Here is a 24,725-nt window from a genome sequence, read left to right on the forward strand (position 1 = left end):
TACTTCTGAAGAAGTCGGGAGATTGTAAACACGTCCATCTTTTAGACGATTGTGAATTAAGACCAAACTGAGCTCTTGACATTCATCTTCAGCATTAAACCTGTCCATTGCATTACGAAAGGTCTTGACATGAACATTAGAGATTCTTAACATATTCATGATAGCCTCGACCAAGTCTTCTCTTATTTTGCTTTTTTTCAGAATTCCCACTGCATAAAATATAGCCGTACAAATATTAATATTAAAACTCCAAAATCCTTAAAATATATATTTAGTTTCTGTAAATACAATCTTATAGACACGCTGCAAAATTTACCTCAGTGCAGCTATTCTGTTTTGAACTTCATTTTCCGTGTCATGAATATATAACTGAGAGAACTTTGCAGGGTGGTCAGGCGGAGGTTTCAAACTCCCTATCAAATGATAATTCTCACCATGTAGTTTGAACACTTTAGGACCTTGACCCTTGTTAATTGAGTTATCAATCTTTCCACCAAGAGATGTAAAGGAAAACATCATGTTTATGGGTCTGATATTATCACGAAAGTGCTTACTCATCGAATCATCATTTGTAAGCAGCCGACGAAGTAATTCAGGTGGTTCTTTTAGTTGGGGAAGTTGGACTTTTCCTCTCATGCAACACATGGTGAACACAGGAGTTCTTGCATTTCTACTCTTACTCACCCTTTCATTGTACCAAAAGAGAGCTCCACATTTCAGACATTGTCTTGTTAGATCACCATCATCTTTATAGTCCTCTGTGGCCAATTATCACAGATGCATTTATTAATATTTCTATTCATACCAAAACTTAAATAGTATATGTTTGAAAAACTTATATGCTATCATGTGAATTACCTTCTTCTTTTGCTCTAGATACCACGGGTACGTCAACTACAGGTGAATCTTTGTTTGTCAAACAACCAAACACCTGTGCAAAACGATTTGCAACCATATTGATTCGTGCTTGCCTTTCAATCCTTTTAGCATGATCATCCTCAAATGTATCTGAGTCAGATTGGTTGTCATCGTCATCGCTGCTAGTGCAATCCCATAATTCAGAACCAGAATCTGACAATTGAATAGCCATGAATATTACTTTATAATTAGTTTTTCATCATAAGAAAGTGTCCGTATCAGAGTTCTAAGAGTATGGCCAATATTTCTATATAGATACATTTTTAAGGTTTATACCTGACTCATCTGAATCAACTTGAGCAGTATCTGTTGATTTAGCCATTTTCTTTGGAGGGTATGAAATATGCTCTGTTGAATTAACCAGAATGTTTGCTGAAAAAATATTTGATATTAGCTAGGTTTTAGGTAAATACGTTGATCTCAAAATTCTTTACAGCTCAATCTTAAGGCTTACCTTTAACTTGACTGCGACGGTGAAGAAGTTTTTTTGTTTGGCATTGTTTTCCAGTAGATATGGAATTTGCAATAGAATTACTTCGTACGTCACTACTCTTAACAAATGAACCACCTATTTTACAATTTCGGGTTTCACCATCCGCTCTTTTCTTTGGAGGAATCGATGTTTGTGGAGTTGAATTCACCTGAATGTTTGCTTCTAAACAAAGTGATAGTAATTAGTTCATGTATTCTCATAATATGCATACAATACCATAGTAACAATGGATTATATTACCTTTTACTTGACTGTGAGGGTTAAGAATTTGACTGGTTTGAGAATGCAATGCCGTAGATATAGGATTTGCATAAGATTGACTTGGGACGTCACCTTTCTTACCAACTGAACTCCCTGGAAAATGACTTTTTGGAAAATCCCTTTTAGCTATTTTCTTTGGAGGATACATAGTCTTATCTGTTGAATTGAGCAGAATGTTTGGTTTGACACACTTTCATATTAGTTCGACGTCTTTTTGTCGTTAACATAATGACAATGAATACCGATCTTGACAATGAATTACCTTTAACATGGCTGTGAGGGTCATGATTTTGACTGGTCTGAGACTGAAATCCAGTAGACCCCAATGTAGTTGTCTGAGGAGTGGCGTCATTATTCCCCAATGAACTCCCTATTATAATTTTGTGTTATAACACGTCAGAAACTAAACTAATTATTTTTAGTTTGTAGACATCTCTGTTATTGAACTTCATCAGATAATGACAATGAATTACCTTCTGCTTGGCTTTGAGGGTTAAGAATAATACTGGATTGTGAGTCAATTCTAGTAGATATGGGATTCAGCGTAGAAGGAGCTGTGACGTCGGGTCTCTTAACAACTTTTCCACAAGATTTTTTCATCCGCCTTATTTCCAGTCTATGTGTTCTTGCATCTTTACTTTGTGAATAAGTTGAATTAGTTATCTCTCCTAGAGGAGTTGAGTTAGGATTCAGAGACATGAATCCGTGTCTCACATCTTCAAGGGTTGTCACATCTACAAAGTGAATTTTTTTAGTATAATCGCTGTATCTAAAATTTTGAAAGCATAAATATATGATAAGTTTTTATCGCTTACTTTTTCTTCTTTTCTTCGTATTTCGATTGACATCAGGATTTTCTGATTGAAGAGAACGTTTGCCGTTGTTCATCTTCCTTCAAGCTTCTGGGCCTGTGGATTGTAGATTATTTTGGTTATAGATCAAAGGAAAAACTAATAGAAAATAATTATCCTAGAATTTTGTTTACAATAGTCAGACCTCAATAATTGCCTTGCAATATGCAGGTTTAATTTTAGAAAGTTGATCAATTATATAGCAATGTTTAATCAATCCAATATATGGTATTTATAACCATGGTAGAATCACAGGATCGCAAATTGAATTACGTTTCTGCAGTATATGTGATTATTTCACCGTCATAAGATTACGTATATAGTTAGTTAACGTTATTTGATGTCGATTGTTTGCAGTTTATGGAGCCAAGAAAATGGGAAACAATGGATACTATACCGTTGGAAAAATACTTCTTTGAAGGTACATATTTGTCACATATATATAGGCTTCAAATATCATCCTACTAATAAACTAACAATCTGAACTATTATATTAGTTGGAGTACACGCCTTATTGAGGTATGTAAACTTATATACGATTGCACAAAGTAGGCTATTAGTATAAATAATGAAGAGTAGGTTGTAAAATTAATAAAAAGGCTTCATATTAATATAAAAAACCAGAAACAATAGAAAATGTAGGAAACGAAAAACACGAAAACATAAAAAAGCATAAAAAAATTCAAAACGAAAACATTCCTCAATAATCAAAATAAAAGAAGCCTCTTCCACTGCAACATCTTCTTAAAAACCTCTTCAGCCACTTTTTTCTATCTTCTCCTTCTTGATCCTAACTGCAGTGTTTGTCTTTGTGACACTATTCTGATCAAAGCTTTCCTCCAAATTCATGATTGGGGTTCCACTACGTTTCGCAGGAGTCAGACTGTTTGATTCCGACACTTGAGAGGAACTACCAAGTATCATCATAGAGCCCTGAAAACATGTATATATATATATTAGTCTTCTACATATCTTCATAATATAAAAGAGAACGAATTAAAATTAACCTCTGGTGCTTCAGAAACATTTGAAAATTGTGGGCATACAGTGCTCTCACTCCCCTGGACATAAAAATTTAGTTAGAGAATACTATGACTTTAAAAGTACGCACTAACTTATATGAATATATTATCATACCGAAGGATAATGGTTCACATCAAACTCATTTATCATATCAGCATTGGTGATAATCTTGAGAACCTTGTAGGTGTCGTGCTTGTAAAGATAGTTCTCCTTCTCGATTACTATCTTGAATAGATAGGTCTTACCAACCAAGTTAGTCAGGGCGATTGGCAAAGCATCAGGATTCTGGACCTAGAACAGTTCAAAATATAAAAAAAAACATGAGTTTAAAATAGGAGGCCAGATATCAAAAATTTATCAAGACTTAAACAATAGTGAAGTAACAAACCTCATCGGTAACCTTTCCAGTTAATTCAATGCAAGGTTGATTGAGTAACTGGAGCCCAAGATTATCAAATAGGAGAAATTTGGTGTTGCTTGTATTATCAAGCACTACCAAATGCAACTTGTACCTAGATAATATCAATTTAATAATTAAATACAAATCTAAGCGTAGATCTGACAGTGTAACTTTGTAAAAAATATATAATGACACATAATTCTTTTACCTTGGCAACATCTTAGGAGTGTAAACCTTACACTTGGTACAAAAGTACTTGAACCCACCATCATCATTGTCATTAGGCACGGTTTGAACTTTCTTAGAGCATACTTTTCAACTCAAATAGAACCAACCCATATCTGATTCAATGGCTGCTATAGTACACATAACAATACATCTCTCAGTCTGCAAATGTGCTAATTATGTGTCAGATGCCTGTAATTACGAAAATTACTATGTAAAAACAATGGAAATATCATTCAAACCTGTCTGCTCTCCAACACCTCAGATATTGTCTTCCTTGGTGTATGAATGAAAAAGTCTTCCTTCTCTGAAATCATAGAAACCATTGGAAGAGCCTTGGCCTCCACGATTGCCAAAGGCAAACCATCTTTTGGTAACCTATTTAATACCAAGCAATTTTTGGTTATTGGAATAAATAATATATATGCAAATAAAGGAACAGATGGCTAATTCTAAGTAGAAAAAATATTTAGTATCGAAAGTTTATCATATTAAACAATATATTACTTACAATGCAAGAAATGCTTGGACCTCATTCATAGAGGGATTAATCGCAATGTCAGACACATTGTATGCATTTGATACACTTCGATCCTCTACAAAAAATACAAACAAAAAAATATGTAAGATGATACATAATTTGGAAATTGGTTCAGTATATATGCAACATAAAAATCAAACTTTATAACTACCTTTCCAAACTTTGATCTTGCCAAACCTCAGAACACAAACGACAGCATGGTCAGCACGAAGTTGAATAGCATCGCTTACATTCATTGCAAACTTTCCCCACAAAACAATTGTAAGCCTAACATCACTGAAATGTAACCAGAAACATGAATCAGACTTTGCTAAATATATACATTTGTATCCATAATGTAAACATGGTTGACATCATGAAAGAGTACAACTTACTTTTCATTACGCAGCTCAACCGTTATCTTTTCAGTGTCTTTTCCATTAACAGACACGATTTCCACATGACTAAACTCGACAATCTGACCGATAACATCTAAAAAAAGGCGAAAAATAAAAATAGAATAGTGAGTAGTGAACCAAATTATTATATAATTTTAAACAACTTTGATGTGCATAATTCAGGGATACTCACCAACCAGATAGTCAGTATTTAGACTACCATCCAAGACATCGAGAAACTTTGCAGGTGTAAAACCAGTCAAATTCATTGGCAGTTCCTCACAGGGTCGCACTTTTGTAGTGCTTACAAAAGCGATCTTGTAGGCATGTTTGGTTGTCCTATAAGATCCACATGCATGAGTGACCGCAAAATTAATCAGAATCTTCGTGAAGCCTTCCATGAGAACTGGGTCAAATTGCTCCACCAAGTCTTTCTTAACACTGGCATGAATTTTATCACCCTGTACAAAAATGGAAGATCATATAAGTTACTATCTACATAAAGACCACACGATTCTAACAGAATTAATAAAGATTCAATTCAATGAACTCACTTTGGAATCAACCAACACCATTTCGATTGTTTCTCCACCTTGAGCAGTATACTGCTTCCACATGCGAATTATCTTCACCTTGATTCTCCACATTGACTTGTACGGCTTCAATTGGGAAACTTCGTCAAAACCTGCCATTGATTGTAAGTAATAAAGCTTATAGATTCAAGTTTATGCGTGATGGAGTTTAGAGTGAAGATGGGTCTTTATATAGTCTAGCATCTCTAGAGTTACCCCAACGCGCACGTATCAAATTAGCGGGATTTAGTTTCAAGTATAAGAAATATCTATTAAATTACACCCCCACGTTAAGGAAACTTAGAATTTGGCACCAAATCTTTCATGATTAATAAATTTATGGTTATAATATACGCAATAAATTTACTTGTCTATCAAACCAAACATTTTAATATAACGTTAATGGATATTAATGCTTTCCTTTTCTGTCAATTTCGCCTATCAAAAAAATCAATCAACGCAAATTCGGAGTTCACCATAGGTAGTTATCGTTTAAATTCAAATCTGCATTGAAGTGACAAATTATTGTAACATAACCATACTCGATTAAGTTTCATCATTATTGGATGTTTACCTGTATAGTTTCAAAAACAGCACACATTCAATCAAAAGTATTATAAAAACGGCAGATTTTATAAAACGGCATTCCAACTTAACATTTTACAAACTTGACACATATAATAATACTGTTAGTTTGATTTTAATTTACGTAAGAAATGATGGTATGTAATCTGTAGAAAGTCAGTTACAATGATCAAAAACCTTAGAGGAACTATCAGAAGGTTAGTGTCTGTGTACGAAAACAAAGTTCGTGGATGAACTTGTTTGAGTACACATGAGATTGCATATTCGAGAAAGATTCTTTATACGACAAAATGATTCTTAATCTGTGATTAAAAAAAAAAAAAAGAATAACGAAATTTGAATATTATATTTATTTGACGTTGAATAGTATCAAATCTGTTTAAATTATCTGTATAACGATCACACCAACGTGTCATATACTTTTATATAGTCTGTTTAAGTTATCTGTATAACGATCACACCAACGTGTCTATTACTTTTATATAGTTTACAAAACATATATATAATATAATTATATGGGTCGAATATTACTCAGTGGCAGAGAATTGTAATTTCTCTAGTGTTAGAAGGATTAATATTAAAGGAGGCTGAGAAAGCCTTAGAGACTGCCACATTAGCTGGTTTTTGTGTAAATAACTTACAATCAAAAGGTTAGTCTAATCCCAATGATCCTCTATTAATACATAAGGGATCAACTATATTGAAGTTGGTCAATGTTTGATCTTTTGTCAAAATGTGAATTAATTCATCGAAATAGCAAAGGCATACAATCAATTTGAACTAAAGCTGCTTATGGAAACAAATTTCTATCTAAAAATCCCCAAAGACGGTTTAGGCGTCCTGATGATGTACCAGCATATTCTGCTTTGGCACCGAAATAATGTTTCAAATTAATCTTTTAGCTTATGGGATTTTGTTTTGGTTTTCGATTGTTATTTGCTTTTCTAGATTAGTTTATGATGTCCTTTTCCTATTAGGATTTGTCTAAAGGAAAGAGCTATATAAAAGAGCTTTGACACACTTTGATAATTAATACAAAAGCTTTCTTTTATTTTCTTGTAAGATTTCATTCAATTCATCTAACAAGAAGTTGGTCTTCAGAAAGTAACTTAAAAAAAATATTTGATCGAAAAACAGGTCTCTTGAACTCTCCAAGTTCTTAGATCGACCATTCACACCTTCGCACGCTGCACCGCCAGGTTGGTATCAGAGCAATGTACATACCAAGAATTACACCTTTTTATCAGAAAATTCGCCGTAGTTTACTTCGACGACATTTTTATATTCAGCTCCTCACTAGCCAACCATATTCATCATCTCTCCGAAGTTTTAACAGTTTTATGTTGTGATAAGTTCTTTGCCACATTGAAGAAGTGTGAATTTGGATCACCTAAGGTTCAATTCCTTGTTACATAGTATCGGCTCAAGGACTTGCAGTAGACTCCAACAAGATTTCAGCTATTCAAACGTGACCGACACCTTCTACAATCGCCGAGGTTCGTAGTTTCTATGGTCTGGCTTCCTTTTATAAACGCTTCGAAGCCAAATTCAGCAGTCTCATGGCACCTATTACTAATTGCATTCGGGACAACACTTTTGTTGAACACTAGAAGCAGGAAGTGAATTTGCAGTTAGAAAGAAAACTCTGCTAGTTCCAGTTCTCACCCTTCCTGATTTTAAACTCTTGTGTTGAATTGCATTGTGATGCATCGAAACAAAAGTGCGCACGGTTTTCAGTCAAAAGGGATGGCCAATAGCTCTCTATAGTGAAAAGTTGGCCGGGGCACATTCTCGTTATAATATTTATGATGTGGAATTTTATGCCATCGTTCAAGTCATTAAGAATAGAAAACACTATTTTTTCATAAAGAGTTTGTTCTTTACACGGATCATGATGCTCTAAAACATTTAAGTAGCCAAGGGAAATTTCTTCTCGTCATGCTTTGTGGATTGTTTATTGTCAACAATTCACATGTATCATCAAACATACCTCTGATGTATCCAATAAGATGGCTGATGCTTTAAGTCGCAGACACTGTCTTTTTACACACTTCGGTTCTGGAATTCATATTTTTTTGTGGATATCTATCTCACTGATCCAGTCGTTTTAGCAGCATCTACCATGCTACACTATCCGGTACAGCCCCATCAGAATATACAATACATTATGGTTTCCTCTTTCACCGAAATCGCTATTGCGTTCCCTATTGAATCTAACGGTTACAGATCCTTCAGGAGTTACACCAAGAGGGACATGTAGGATGGGATCGTATTCTTCAGCTCGTCTCATCTTCTTACTTTTGGCCATCTCTCCATCATAATGTAGAACAATTTGTGGAACTTTTTTCGTGTGTTGTCAATCAAAAGGTCACTCTTCCAACATAGGGCTTTATATGCCTTTTCCATTCTCAGCGCAACCATGGACCGATATCAGCATTGATTTTGTGGTTGGTCTTGCTCGTACGCAAAAGGTTTTGATTCTATATTCGTCGTTTTGTACCGTTTTTCTAAAATTATCCACTTCATTCCATGTAAAAAGACAACAGATATGGTTCAAGTGGCAATATTGTTCTTTCATGAGATATATCGAATGCATGTTCTTCCATTGTTCATCGTCTCCGATCAAGACTCGCGTTTTCTTAGAAATTTTTGGTGATCATTAGGGAAGCTTGTGTGCACCACTCTCGATATGAGCTCGGTGAATCATCTTCCAACCGGTGGTCACACGTAAGTAACCAATCATTTTTGGGGAACCTATTGCGATATCTTGTGGGCGGAAAAATCAAGACTTGGGACGCATAATTGCCTCAAGCAGTGTTCGGAGATAATCATGCCACAACAGGAGTTCAGTGTTTTGTCCAGTTCAAGTCATTTATCGAACTATCCCATGCAAACTCATCACACTTTCTACATTTCCTGATCGAACAAGGTTCATTGTGATCTTGGCTGATAAAAGTAGGCTCTTGGTTTTTAATGTTGGTGATCTGGTCTAGGTTTATCTCACTCGGGATAGACTACCTGCACATACTTACAACAAACTGAAGTCTAAGAAAATTGGCCATATTGAATATGTGGAATGTATCAATGACAAAACTATCGTCTTCGCCTTCGAACATATATCAATACTTACGATGTGTTTAGTGTCAGTTACATTTTTTGTTATGTCTTTGACGCCAATGGTTCGGATTCTAAGTCGATTCCTTCTCACCCAGGGAGATCTGATGCAGCAGCATCCTCTGTTTTGGCGCCAACATAATGTTTCAAATTAATCTTTTAGCTTATGGGATTTGGTTTTGGTTTTCTATTGTTATTTCCTCTCCTAGATTAGTTTATGATGTCCTTTTCCTATTAGGATTTGTCTAAAGGAAAGAGCTATTTAAACAGAGCTGAGGTTCCAATGTTTGGTACACTTCTTATATATTAAAACAATCTATTCAATGATTAATCTTTACTACCTTAAACCAATGAAAACAAATTTTAAACTATATAGTTTATTTTAAAAATTAAACAAAAACTAAATGTTTAATTATTTACTCGAAAATATAAATCTATGAAGCGAAAAGTTTAATTTTTAAAAAAATTTCTAAATTTGTGAAATGTTACAATATCTTTGAATATGACAATAAACAATATTTTACTAATCTTTATATATATAGTTACGATTTTAATAATGAAATAATAATCCGAAAATATATATATAGAAGAAGATACAAATACATATGAAAGTTTAAAACAATCTATTCAATGAAAAAAATATAGCGTAAACTTATTATGTTTTAAAAATTGATAGACACATATATTATAATATATACCAATTTAGAATTGAAAACAAAATATTTATATAAAATAAATAAAAACAAAAACCCGCGCGGTTGCGCGGGTCGAGATCTAGTTGATAATTAATACAAGAGACTTCTCTTATTTCTTTGTGAGATCTAATTCAGTTCATCTAACTAGAAGTTGGTTTCAGAGAAGCTACCATAGCAAACTCTTTGATCAATCCAAGAGCAGGTCTATCTAACTCGCCAAGTTCTTAGATCGACTGTTCACACCTTTGTACACTGCGGCACCCAGCCCCCGGCCATCACTCCATCAAGCAACCGTAACCAACCAGACCAGAAGTGATGCGAAGAGGAAACTGTTGATCCCATCAGACTATAGCAAAGGCAAAACAATGCAGAATAAGGCTAGTGAGGAATCATGCTGTGTTTCAACTCTTGACACCGGCCACATCCTCTAATTTGATATTGCTTTTACCAATGCCAAAAGGATAACCTTTCTCCAATCTTCCTATGAGGGTTTCACTACAAGAAAACAGCGACATACTGAGGGAAAAAATCGTCGGTATGTCGTCGGAATAACTTTATTCCGACGACATACCGACGAAACAAGAGTCACTGATCTCGTGCATAAATCGCGGAAGAAACCACTTATCCCTGCAATTGCTTCATGAACATTTCGTGGTAATAGTTCCTTGAAGGCAAACGGAAGGAGGCGCTGCATCATTACATGGCAATCGTGGCTTTTCAAGCCAGTAAACTTTCCTTCCTTTCTGTCGATACAGTTACGCAAATTAGATGCGTAACCGTCTGGAAATTCCACATCGTTTGAAATCCAATCAAAGAACGCATCTTTTCCCTCTGCATCAAGTCGGTATATGGGAAAATGAGCCCTACCATTCTCATCAACATGAAGTTCTGAACGAGCACATATATCGACTAAATCCAGTCTTGACTTCAAATTATCCTTTGTTTTTACCTTGAACATTAAGGATTGTGTTCATGAGATTGTCAAAAAAGTTCTTCTCAATATGCATGACATCTAAATTATGCCTTAGCAGATCATCCTCCCAGTATGGCGGATCCCAGAAAATACTTTTTTTGTGCCAGTTATGTAGGTCTCCAACAGCATCTACAAACGCTCATGTCCACCGACGTCTGGCGTCCTTTCTGCACCAAAATCTCTTAGTTGTGTCTTCAAATCTTTCCCACAAATTTCCGGAGGTGGACTGTCAAACACCCTCTTGTTCTTCGTAAACAAATTCCTACTCCTACGATATGGATGATCAGGTGGTAGGAATCTCCTGTGACAGTCAAACCAACACGTTTTCCTTCCGTGTTTTAGTTGGAAAGCATCAGTGTTATCTTGACAATATGGACATGATAGCCTTCCATGCGTTGTCCATCCAGATAACATACCATATGCTGGAAAATCACTTATTGTCCACATTAGTACTGCCCGCATTTGAAAGTTTTCTTTACACGAAACATCGTATGTTTCAGCACCTTGAGCCCATAGTTGTTGCAACTCATATATTAATGGCTGAAGAAACACATCAAGTGATCTCTTAGGATGCTCTGGTCCGGGAACGAGAATCGAGAGAAACAAAAACTCTCGTCGCAAGCACAAGTTTGGGGGTAGGTTGTATGGTGTAAGAATGACTGGCCATAGAGAATACTGTCTTCCACTCTTGCCAAACGGGCTGAAACCATCAGTACATAATCCAAGGTAGACATTTCTTCTCTCATACGCAAACTCGGGATACTTTGATTGGAAATGCTTCTACGCTTTTGCACTGAAGGATGTCTGATCTCACCATCTGTTGAGTGCTCCGCATGCCATCTCATTGGTTGCGCTGTGCGTTCAGACAGATACAACCTCTGCAACCTTTCCGTCAAACGCAAATACCACATCCTTTTATATGGCACTGGAACTCTTCCACTCGTATCTTTATAACGATGCTTTCCACAAAATTTGCATGTTACCTGCTGTTCATCCGCCCTCCAATACGTCATGCAGTTGTCGCTGCATACATCTATTACCTGATACGATAAACCAAGACCAGCTACGAGTTTCTGAACCTCGTAGTATGAACCAGGAGCTACATTATCCTCGGGTAGAATACCTTTTACAAAATCAGCAATCGCATCCACACAGTCTTCAGCCAAATTATAATCTATTTTAATGCCCATCAATCTTGTAGCAGATGATAAAGCTGAATGACCATCTCTGCAACCTTCGTACAATGGTTGCTTTCCAGCACCCAACATATCATAAAATCTCCTAGCTTGTGCATTGGGTAAATCTTCCCCTCTAAAATGATCATTTACCATCTCCTCAGTACCTACACCATAATCTACATCCGTTCTAATTGGTTCTTCTAATCTAACCGCTGGCTGAGGTTCGCTAGTACTACCATGTTCATAATTAGTTTCCCCATGATGATACCAAATTTTGTAACTTCGTGTAAACCCACTCAAATATAGATGAGTCCAAACATACCACTCTTTAATAACCTTTCTATTTTTACAATTAGAGCAAGGACATCTTAACATACATGTTTTTGCTTCCGGTTGTCGGTGAACTAACCCCATGAATTCGGTTATACCTCGTTGGTATTCTTCCGTAAGCAATCTCGTGTTCGGATCCAAATGAGGTCGATCGATCCAAGAACGAAAATAATTTGAAGAAGACATGTTTTTTATGAATCAAATTCGTGTGTAAATAGAGTAAGAGGGAGGATGAAGATATGGAGTGAATGAAGAGGAAGAGGGGTGCTTGTATTTATAGTTGAAATCCTGCCGACAGACCGAGGAAATTCCGACGGAAACAGCTAGTTCATCGGAATTTCTTCAGAATTTTTAAAATCCCCCAATGGCTCTCTAACGGCTATAATATATCCTCGGAATTCATCGGTTTTTTCCGAGGAATACGTTTTTCCTCGGTATTCCATAAGAATATTCCGACGGATTAATATTTCCTCGGAATTCCGTCGGTATATTCCGAGGAAATTCCGAGGAAACCAAATTTTGTGTTTCCTCAGAATATCCTCGGAAATTCCTCGGGATATTCCGAGGATTTCATTTTCCGTCGGAATGTCCGTCAGAATACCGCTGTTTTCTTGTAGTGTTTGAAGAACAAGAGCCTGGTGCAAACGAAACTGCAACCATTAACTACTGAAACTTCACCACACAAGAGGAGTCCAGAACAAGGCTAGTCCTCAAAGCTCAACAAACTCAGATAGGCAGCAAAGGTGACAAGACGTCAGAAAGAAACGCCAAGCTAAGCTAATTTCCAGATCTTAGAAAAGAGGTCCTCGGTGGGGCCCTCCAGTACCGCCTTTCTCGCGAGGAGAGGAGAAGCTTTGACTTCCTGGAAGAGGTGCAAGCTAAGGAGGAGATGAACCAAGGTGAGACAAAGCAGCAAGAGGCAGAGACGTTCTGGGCTGCCGCCGTCGAGTCAGAGAGCCGGATCTGACATAGATCTGTCAATATCCACCCTAGGAAACTTCACGAATAGGACCCTTTGGCTAAAAAGGAAAGACGAATCCTTACTGCTGCTCCAAACGGGACACGAATGCCTGTGAGACAATTTTTGAACATGAGAGAGACTCATTGGAGGAGATACAGAGCAGAGAGCATCTCAGAGCCTTTAGAGAGTGAAATGGAGGACGGGAGGAAGAACTGGAGCAAGAAAGAGGGAGAAAAGAGGGGGTGGCGACCGATAATGAGAGAGGTCGCCGGTTACCGCGGAGATCTGATTTTGTGGAAAAAGTTTAGAGAGTAATATTTAGAGACAGATGTAGATTTAAAGTTGGTCAATGTTCTAGCTTCTTGTTGACAAACAGTTAACTACCACGGCAAATACATCAATCAAAAAAGTTTCTTTGGTCATAAAATTTTGTACCGAATTCTCAGTTCATAGTAGAATATATTTTTACGGATATAGTAAAGTTTCATTTGTTCTAAATTGAAAAGCATAAATTGTGTGTTACAGGAAAAGAAATAGAGGAGAGAGAAGGACATATGGCAATAAACGAGTGGAGGATAGAAGGAAGTCGTTGGACGCGCTAACAGAAAGTATGAGCCAATAGAAGATCGACACGTGTTTTAATTCTATTGGTCGAGTTCGTTTGTTCTGTTATGCGTTATTAAACAGAGTAGTCGTCTCTTTCGTTTTCAATCATTCAGAAATTGAGATTGTAATCTTCTTAAAAACCTTGATACAATTCTATATTCATCCTTAGTTCATCTCTGGGAAAGATCGTTCTATCATCCGGATCTTTTGTAAGTGAACTTCGATTTGGTGTTTTCACGAACAACAAATCGAGTGAACGAGTCGAGCGAGTCGAGCAAGTCACGAGTCATAACGAGTCAAACTCGTTATCAGTGATATCAGAGCTAATCCATCCTCAGATTTCCTGCGTGTGCGAGCGGAACTATGATGGAGACGAGATCTAAAACTTTGGCGAAGAACGCAATGGCGCGTGATGGTGACGGGACGGAGTTGCGATTTGATGCGATCGAGAGAGCGTTGGGAGTTTCAGAATGAGAAAATATCACTGGTCGGAGAAAGTGTTCGACAAATGTCAGAAGCGATCCGGATGTTGACGAGCAGGAATCCGATCAACGTTTCTACAAGCGGCACAACTCTTGATCGAGATGATAATCATGGCGCGGCGGAGGACGAGCTTAACCGTACATACCAACACGGTTATCGCCGTAATAACAAAGGTGTGACAAGAATGGGAAGAATATATTTTCCTAGATTTGATGGAAGAAAGATCAAGGAATGGTTTCTGAAAGTGGAACAGTTCTTTTTGATTGATGAAACACCAGAGGAGACGAAGGTTAGCTTCGTATCAATGCATTTTGATGGAGAAGCATCAGCGTGGCATCAGGCGTTGGTACATGAGGATGAACAAGCGTTGATCTTATGAAATTGGAGGGGTTATAGAAATAGACTCAAAGAAATATTTGAGGACGTGCTTGATGATCCTATTACGGAGCTCAAGGAGTTGAAGGAAACTGAGGGGATTGCGGAATACCATGCGAAGTTCGAATTGATTCGAGCTAGATTGAAGATGTCAGAAGAGTATCTGTTAAGTGCATATTTGGTTGGTTTGAGATTGGATACACAGATGCATGTGAGAATGTTTCATCCAACTTCAACTCGTGAGTGCTTGGTTCTTGGAAGGCTTTATGAGAAAGCTCATCCTAAAAAAGAAGTGAGGAACATTTGGAATCAAGCGAAGCCGCAATATAATTAACAAAAAGGAGTGATTGCAGTAAGAAGAGAAGAAGGAGTAAGAGTAAAGAAGAACTTCCTAAGCAAAAGGAAGTGAATGGGAAGATGAGACCATTCTTATCTCAGGCGGAGATGAGTGAAAGAAGGGCTAAAGGATTGTGCTACTATTGTGATGAGAAATTTACTCCAGATCACTATATGAAGCATAAAAAGACACAGTTATATGCAATGGATTGTGAGGAGGAAGAGATCTTTCATGAGGCGTTGGGTTATGAGAGTGATGAGGAAAAGTTTCAGTTGGATGAATAAGCTAGAATTTCAATCAATGCAATCTCAGGCATTACTGATTACACTACAATGAAAGTTCGGGGCTATCATCAGAAGAAAACAATATATGTCTTGATAGATTCAGGATCAACTCACAATTTTATGGACACAAAGATTGCGGAGATGTTGGGATGTAAAGTTAAGGAGGCTGGGAGAATGAAAGTGGCAGTAGCTGATGGCAATCGCATTGCGGTTACAGGGAAGATAGAAAACTTTCGGTGGGAGTTTCAAGGACAACAGTTTCTCTCTGCCTTCATGGTCATTCCATTGGGTGGGCATGATATGGTTCTTGGAGTGCAATGGTTGGCGAAGCTTGGTCCTATCACTTGGGACTTTGAGAAGTTGGAGATGAGGCTTAAATGGGGAAATCAGAAAGTGTTGTTGACTGGAATTCAACCTGGATCTGTCAGAGAATTGAAGTTCAAAAAGAAGCATCAGATTCGGGATTCAGACATGCAACTGCATATGATCTATGCATATGAAGATACCGAAGTGGAACCGCTGAGTTTGAATGTGTTAGGAGATAACACAGAATAAGAGAGGGTTGATGAAAGAATTGAGGAGCTTACAAAGGAGTTTGCTGACATCTTTACAGAACCAAAAGGATTACCTCCTTTCAGGACAAACCATAACCATAAAATTGTCTTGAAAGAAGGCGCATAACCGGTGAACCAACGTCCTTATAGATACGCGGTTTACCAGAAGAATGAAGTTGATAAGATGGTCAAGGATTTTTTACAAGCAGGGACAGGTTAACCAAGTTCCAGTCCATACGCCTCTCCTGTAGTGTTAGTGAAGAAGAAGGATAACACTTGGCGACTCTGTGTGGACTACAGGTGGTTGAATAATATGACTGTGAAGGACATGTTTCCAATTCCGCTCATAGATGATTTGATGGATGAGCTTGGTGGATCATCAGTGTATTCAAAGATTGACTTTAGAGCTGGGTATCATCAACTGAGAATGGAGGAGAGTGATGTTCATAAAACAGCTTTCAAGACACATAGTGGTCATTATGAATACCTAGTCATGCCTTTTGGTTTGACAAATGCTCATGCAACATTTCAAGGCTGGATGAATGATGTGTTCAAATATTGTCTGAGGAAGTTTCTACTCATTTTTCGATGACATACTGATCTACAGCTCTTGTATCAGTGATCATCTGAAGCACCTCAGGGCAGTCTTTCAACTGATGCGAGCCAATCAAATGTTTGCTAAACGAAGCAAATGTGCCTTTGCCACATCCCGAGTGGAATACTTAGGACATTTCATTCAAGCTTCAGGAGTTTCTACTGATCCAAACAAAATCAAAGCAGTGGCATAATGGCAGTCCCCGAGTAACTTGAAGAAATTGAGAGGGTTCTTGGGATTGGCAGGCTATTACCGTCGCTTTGTGAAGGATTTTGGTATCATTGCTAAACCCTTAACAGCGTTAACAAAGAAAGATGTGTTTCAATGGACATATGAAGGTCAAATGGCATTGGACAAACTGAAGAAAGCATTGTGTTCTGCTCCAGTCTTAGCCCTTCCACAGTTTGATAAACCTTTTGTGGTTGAGTCAGACGCTTGCAGTCAAGGAATTGGGGCAGTATTGATGCAGGAAGGACATACGTTAGCTTTCATCAGTCGACACTTGAAAGGGAAGAAATTGAGCTTGTATATATATGAGAAGGAGTTGTTGGCTGTAGTGTTTGCGGTTAAGAAGTGGAGGCATTACTTATTGACAAACCACTTTGTAATCAAACGGATCAGAGGAGTTTGAAGTACTTACTGGAGCAAAGGTTGAACAGTCCAATTCAACAGCAGTGGTTACCAAAACTGTTAGAATTTGATTACGAGATACAGTATAAGCAAGGGAAGGATAACGCGGTGGCTGATGCTTTATCACGAGTGGATGGAGCTGATATATTACATATGGCTATGACGGTTTTGGAGTGTGATTTGTTGAAGAAGATACATGAAGAGTATGAGAAGGATTTGGGGGTGAAGGGTATCATTGATGAATTGAAGAAGAATCCAAGTAGTAAGAAGCATTACTCGTGGTCTCAGAATATTTTGAGGAGAAACAATAAGATTGTGGTACCAGCACAAACAGCATTGCGTGAGTCAATCTTGCAATGGCTACACGGTTCGAGCCACGCAGGTCATTCGGGTAGAGACTTCACGGTACAGAGAGTTAAGAGTCTCTTTTTCTGGAAAGGAATGGCTAAGGATATACAATCTTTCATTAGAGCTTGTACTACTTGTCAGCAATGCAAGTATGACACAGCCGCTTCTCCGGGATTATTACAGCCCTTACCGATTCTAGAAAGAGTATGGATGGATCTTTCAATGGATTTTATAGATGGATTGCCACTTTCTTATGGCAAATCGGTGATATTAGTGGTGGTAGATCGTTTGAGCAAGGCCGCTCATTTCATTGCGTTGAAACACCCCTATACAGCGGCTTCAGTGGCTCAGGCTTTCCTTGATAATGTATTCAAGTTACATGGAATGCCTCGGTCAATAGTCAGCGATCGAGATGCAGTCTTCGGTAGTACGTTCTGGCAAGAGTTGTTCAAGCTGCAGGGTTCTTTCAACAGCTTACCATCCACAAATTGATGGACAAACAGAAGTTGTTAACCGTTGTTTGGAAACGTATCTCCAATGTATGACGAGTGACAAACCGCAGTTATGGAGTCGTTGGTTGCCTTTAGCTGAGTATTGGTACAATACTAGCTATCATTCAGCGACTCATACTACGCCTTATGAGATTGTCTTTGGTCAGCCTCCACCTATTCATCTTTCGTACTTACATGGAGAAGCGAAATTCGAAGTTGTGGCGAAGAGTTTATAAGAGAGGGAAGATATGTTACTCATTTTGAAGTTTCATTTACTTCGCGCACAACATCGTATGAAGCAAGTTGCTGACAGACGTCGCAGTGAGAGGTCGTTTGAGTTGGGGGATTGGGTGTCTGCAAGCTACAACCTTATAGACAGCAATCGGTAGCTCACCGATCTTCTCACAAGATTTCTCCAAAATACTACGGGCCTTACAAGATTGTTGATAAGATTGGGGAAGTGGCTTATCGTCTTCAGCTACCGTCAACTTCTCAGGTTCATCCGGTGTTCCATGTTTCACAGTTGAATCGTTTGGTAGGAACAGCTACTACGGCTAACCAGCTACCTTCGGTGATATATGCCGTATCAATCAAGGAACCTGAGTTTTGCTTGACTCGAAAGATGGTACAAAGACAAGGTCAAGCCGCAACCATGTGTTGGTACAATGGAAGAATCAAACAGCAGAAGAAGCATCATGGGAGTACCTGTTTGATATGAAAAAGAAGTTTCCATCATTTGAGTTTTAACCTTGTGGCCAAGGTTGTCGGAGGAGGGAAGGTTTGTTACAGGAAAAGAAATAGAGGAGAGAGAAGGACAGGTGGCAATAAACGAGTGGAGGATAGAAGGAAGTCGTTGGACGCGCTAACAGAAAGTACGAGCCAATAGAAAATCGACATGTGTTTTAATTCTATTGGGCGAGTTCATTTGTTCTGTTACGCGTTATTAAACATAGTAGTCGTCTCTTTCGTTTTCATTCATTCAAAAATTGAGATTGTAATCTTCTTAAAAACCTTGATACAATTCTATATTCATCCTTTGTTCATCTCTGGGAAAGATCGTTCTATCATCCGGATCTTTTATAAGTGAACTTCTATTTGGTGTTTTCAGGAACGGCGAATCGAGTTAACGAGTTGAGTGAGCGAGTCAAGTGAGTCACGAGTCATAACGAGCCAAACTCGTTATCATTGTGTCTACAATAAATCTGAGCTTAAAGAAAGATCATATAAAAGAAAACAAAAATATAATTAAAACCTAAACTATTTGAGGCTTTCTTGTGAGAGAGCACGCACACATTAGCAGGAATCAAGTCCAAAACTCGCATCATCAATCCAAAGGTATCCTCCTATTGCTTCTTGAATCTGCACGTCAGATTCAACAGCATCAAACATGAATCAATCAAATAGAGAAAAAAAAACATTCCTTAGTTTGAGAAGAAATCGAATCCTGAAACAAAGAAAAGGATCTGCGTTTTTGCAAATGTTGAGAAAAATTCGTACCTCCCAGATTTGGAGAAATGGCCAGCGCCAAGATTTTTGTTATAAACAATGGACATTTGAATTTGATTTCCGTTAGATGCAGTGCCCATTGCATGAATTTTGAGATACAACAGGTTATCATGAAGACCAAGTGATGACGACCATGTCTTAACATAGTGTTATGATGCCATGACTCAAATTTGAGCAAATAATTGCTTCATAAAACTAAATTGGCATTAAGAAAAGAAACCAGCCATGCATGCGGTCTAAGACAAAGAACATAAATGAGACTTAGTTGGATAAGAACACTGACATTGGCAAACAGATTCTAAGAAAACCGTAAAATCCAGTGCTCCAACTCTGGATGAAAAATTGGCTCCGTTGATGACTGACAGATGTATCAATGCCATGCACACGAGGTGTCAGCATCCTGAGTCCTTCTTGAGGTTTGGAGACATCAAGCGAGAAGACAAATCTTGTAGTTTTTCTTTCGGGTGCAATATATTTATGGCTCTCAGAGGCGTGATGATACATATCATCCTTCTCGTGGCATACATCACTGCACCATGTCGGCACCTCATGAAACCAAACCTGTTACCGATAATATATGAAATTGACAAAATGAAAAAAGCCAGGAAGAGTGAATTACCGAACTTCGTAAAAACCTAAAACCATTGCATTGATGAGGTGTATCATGTCATAATTTGATTGTAACGGAATCTAAGCTAACAACAATAATACTTGATTAAGCACAATTCAATCGCTGTCTACGGTAATAAAATCTTTAAGAGATTTTGTACTAAACAAGATTAGAATAGAGATTAAGAGATTTATGTAGAAATGTATGAGAGAATCATGATGAACAAGAGAGAAAGACAAACTCGTGTATCACTTTATTAATGAGCAGGAGTTACAATATATAGCAAGAGAGATACAAGGGTTTTGAAAACATAAGCATGTGTAGTCAAAAGGTGGTGGAGCGCCCATTTGAACTGAACCAATGAGGAGGCTCACACGCTTTGGGGTCAATGAATCTTTGGGATCAAGGCATCTTGAACCAAAGATGCTCCTACTTTACAGCCTGATCCAGCCTGTCCATGCGCTCTTTATCCCTTCAACGGTCATGAGCTCCAAGGTAAGAACCGGATGTAACTCCTTCAAAGTTACATTTTCACCCGAGTAATCTTTGGTTGAGTTTGGTTGAGGTTTGGTCGACCCAGACCTGTACGGCCAGTACGGCCTGTACATTCCAAACTCTTCCAAACACACTTCATACCAAATGCCTTCATCATTCCTCATCTTCTCTTCTTATACTCAACTCTTCTCAACAGGTAATAAGGTAAAAAAGTATAAACGTTCAAAGTAAAACTTGTCAGGTCGAAGGCTTTTAATTTTTTATAGCTTTTCTGTTATTTTTTCACCGGAGTATTTGTTTTGATTATTTGGAATAATGAGACGACAAAAAAATATAAATGAAATCCAATAAATTTTATTGTGAGGCCAATATATTCTAATTAGAATTTCAAAACTCAAGGAAAAGTAACACTTAACTAGATAATATGAAATCCAAAACATAATTGAAACAACTTAAAATAGAAAATATGAATCATTGTTAGTCTAAATAATAATGAATTGCTGGTTTTTGTAATCCCAGTAGAGACTCAGAATTTCGCCTTCTTGAAGTTTTAATGAATGCTTCATGGTACTCCAACCATCTCCAAAATGGTATTTACCATTTTCAGTACATCTCAGGACAACTGTGTATTCATTGCCTTCAATATAGTCGAGAACTTTCACTTCCTTACCGTTTTGCAAATTCTCAGTTGTCCCACCAGTCATCATAGTGAGGACGGATTCAGTTTGTTTTTTCGGTAGCTTCACATTGCGTACAAGATCAGTCTTTGTTAATTGTTTTGATATGATCTTAGCAGGGTTTGGTGGATCTTCGAGAATCATCTTGTTCATATTCTTGAATCCTTACAAAAAGAACTGAAGATAGCTTATGAATGTAGAAGAAAATATATTTGTATACGTCTCTTTGTTTGTAGGCGCAGAAATATGTATATATAAAGGTTAACTTGAGAAAAATAGAGAAAATATAAGAAAAGAAGAACTCTCCAACGAAATTGGAAATAGTTCGTTTGAGAAATAGAGAATTGTTCATCTCTAGTAAGTTTTCTGTTATTCCCAAAATGAAATGAGACCAAAAAAGACATTGTAGCTTTGAAAGCAAGTCTTGACTTGAAAAGTGGAATTTCCATAAAGCAAAGGAAGAAGAAAGGAAATACAAGACCAGCGGGATGAGAGAAAGTTTGACTTTGACTTTTTATTAGTTTCTGAATTATCCAAAACTATCCAAAGATATTTTTATCAAACATATCCAAAATAATCCAAAATTTTTGGTTATTTATGTTTTGGATATTTTGGATAATTATTACCCGAACCAAAATAGTATATCTCAACAATAAGGTATCTGACTATTTTTGGGTGTTTTCTGGATATTAAAATCATATTTAGACTAAACTTAAACCAAACTGAAACGAAATTATCTAAAATACTAATTGAACCCCTATCTAAACTACACGATACCCAAAATGCCTAGGTCTGGTTTTACTCATGTCTCTCGAAGCTGTAGACAAATGGAGCTCAAGTTTCAGAATACAACCGTAGAATAGACCAGCATGGTGAATATGACTAAATAATCTAGCTTTTCTGGGAATAATATTTGTGAAACTTAGACCTAAATATATTTCTAATATATAGGAATATATATGTATATATATTTTGAAAATATTTATCAAGTAGATTTGAAACAATTGGTTAGAGCCAATACCGTAGATCAGACCAGTGGAGTGAGAGAAAGTTTCGAGTCAATATGACTAAATAATCTAGCTTTTTTGGGAATAATATTTGTGGAACTTAGACCTAAATATATTTCTAATATATAGGAATATATATATATATATATATATATGTATCTATATTTTGAAATATTTATCAAGTAGATTTGAAACAATCGGTTTAAAAATAAAAGTAGCGGATCAAAAACAGGTGTAACTAAAGCAATTTATGTAATTGAATCTTAATATATACTCAATTTTGAGAAAAAAAAATTGGTAACCACTAAAATATTATAGATTTCTCATATAAAATTAAATTTACAGTATATTCCTGGAGATCTACTTTCTAAATATATACAATATTATTAAAGAAATAAAATAATTAGACCATTAACTAAACACTATAAATAGTCTTGTATGCTATATAACATAACTCATAGAACAAATACTAGTTTATCAATTCCATAATTTGTATGGCTCCTCCTAAAGACATCAACTTACTTAAAGATGCGACCCCATTCAAAACTGGATGGGCATTCAAGTTTTTATTGAACAGCAAATGTTTATATTAAAATTAAAGGTTCAATGAGCTTTGACGGTTACAACCGGAGATGCACTCAACGGTAAAATGATAAATAGAGATAACTAAAGCATCACAAAAGATAGATGTAGTAAGTGAGAGAAAAGACGCGTATAAGAAAAGCTTCAACGTAGATCTTAAAACTATTGCTCGGAAGAACAAGAAGAGGTCGGAGTTAATACTGAATACCCAGTCATTGGGATTCGAGAGTGGTGTCGTCAGAGACTATCATTCAATTCAAAATCATCTACTCTTGGAATCAATACTGAGCAATGGGAAGGATTTCTAGAGTTGGTTAAACTGTTTTTTTTTTAATATTAGAGCACACACATCGCAAGTACCTTGCATGGTTTCTACAGAATAAAAAATATATATGAATAATTGGAAAAGTGAGAGGAGGAAGGAAAAACGATTCTTCTAAAAGTCTGGCAGGCTCCTAAAAAAAACTGATATGCAATACTCTTAATGAGTCTAGCGTACTCTTCATTCATTGTGATACTCTCAAGGGGAATGGTGAAAGTAAAAAATACTCCCACTTAATTGATTCAACCAATCATTCTAATTCGTCACATGTGGGTTCGCTTTCTAATTAGACTCTCTCTCCGGGGATTCAAATCGAATAGAAAAGGGGACACGAGGGACGGATGCGGAATTCAAATTCAGGAAATACCGACTGTTTGAAATCGGATTAAAACGAGAATCACATTGAAGCCACGGGCGAGGAATCAGAAGTCTAACCTTCAAATTTAGGTATTCCTTGTGTGATTGTTTAGTTGCCGAAATCCATATGAATCTCAGTTGTAATCGATGACGGACATTGGGTTTGTTAATTGGAGTTGAAATCAGTTTCTATTTCTTCTTTCTATTTCATATTATTTTATAATTGAGAATTTGGGAACAAATTCTAGTGGATCCATCAAAAACTGGGTGAATAGAAGATGTTTTGGTGTGGGTTGAACTAGTGAAACTTAGTGTAAATTTGTACAACTATAATCGTAACTAAAATAACTAAAATTGTAACCGTCAAACTGTATAACCTTGTTTAATCTGATTGGTAAAACTGCATTATTTAGAATAATTTTTTTTTGTAAAAATATAAAATATGGTATAAATTGGCAAAACTTTATTGGTGAAAATGTAAAACTTGGTATAACCTAAGAGTTGAAAATGGACAACTTGGTATATCTTAAGTTTATCATTTTAATTTGTACAGGAGACGATGATTCTTATTCAAAGAACATACACTTTGATTATGAAGGATACTATACAAAGACAGAAGATGATTATGACTCCAAGTGACGGTCAATTGTAAGCTTATCCTTTAGGACATCTTCGTAGGAGGAGATCACTTACTCGGCTTTAGTGGATAGGTTATGCTGGAATATGGCCATAGATCCATGAAGAGGCTGAATTTGAGTTACATTCATGTGGTAGTGAAACCTAAGAGACAATCATATATCTTGGATGATGAAGATGTGTTTGTTTATCTAACATCAATGGATAAAGACCAAAGAAGAAGTATTCTGCATGTAGAGGGTATCATGGAAGGGAAAAAAGTTCCCATAACTGAGCAACTTTCTAGAACTGAGAAAGCAAGTTCATTTGGCAGGAATTTTAGTGAGCTTTCAA

Source organism: Brassica napus, chromosome C5 (genome assembly GCF_020379485.1).
Source record: "Brassica napus cultivar Da-Ae chromosome C5, Da-Ae, whole genome shotgun sequence".
Classification (NCBI taxonomy): Eukaryota; Viridiplantae; Streptophyta; class Magnoliopsida; order Brassicales; family Brassicaceae; genus Brassica; species Brassica napus.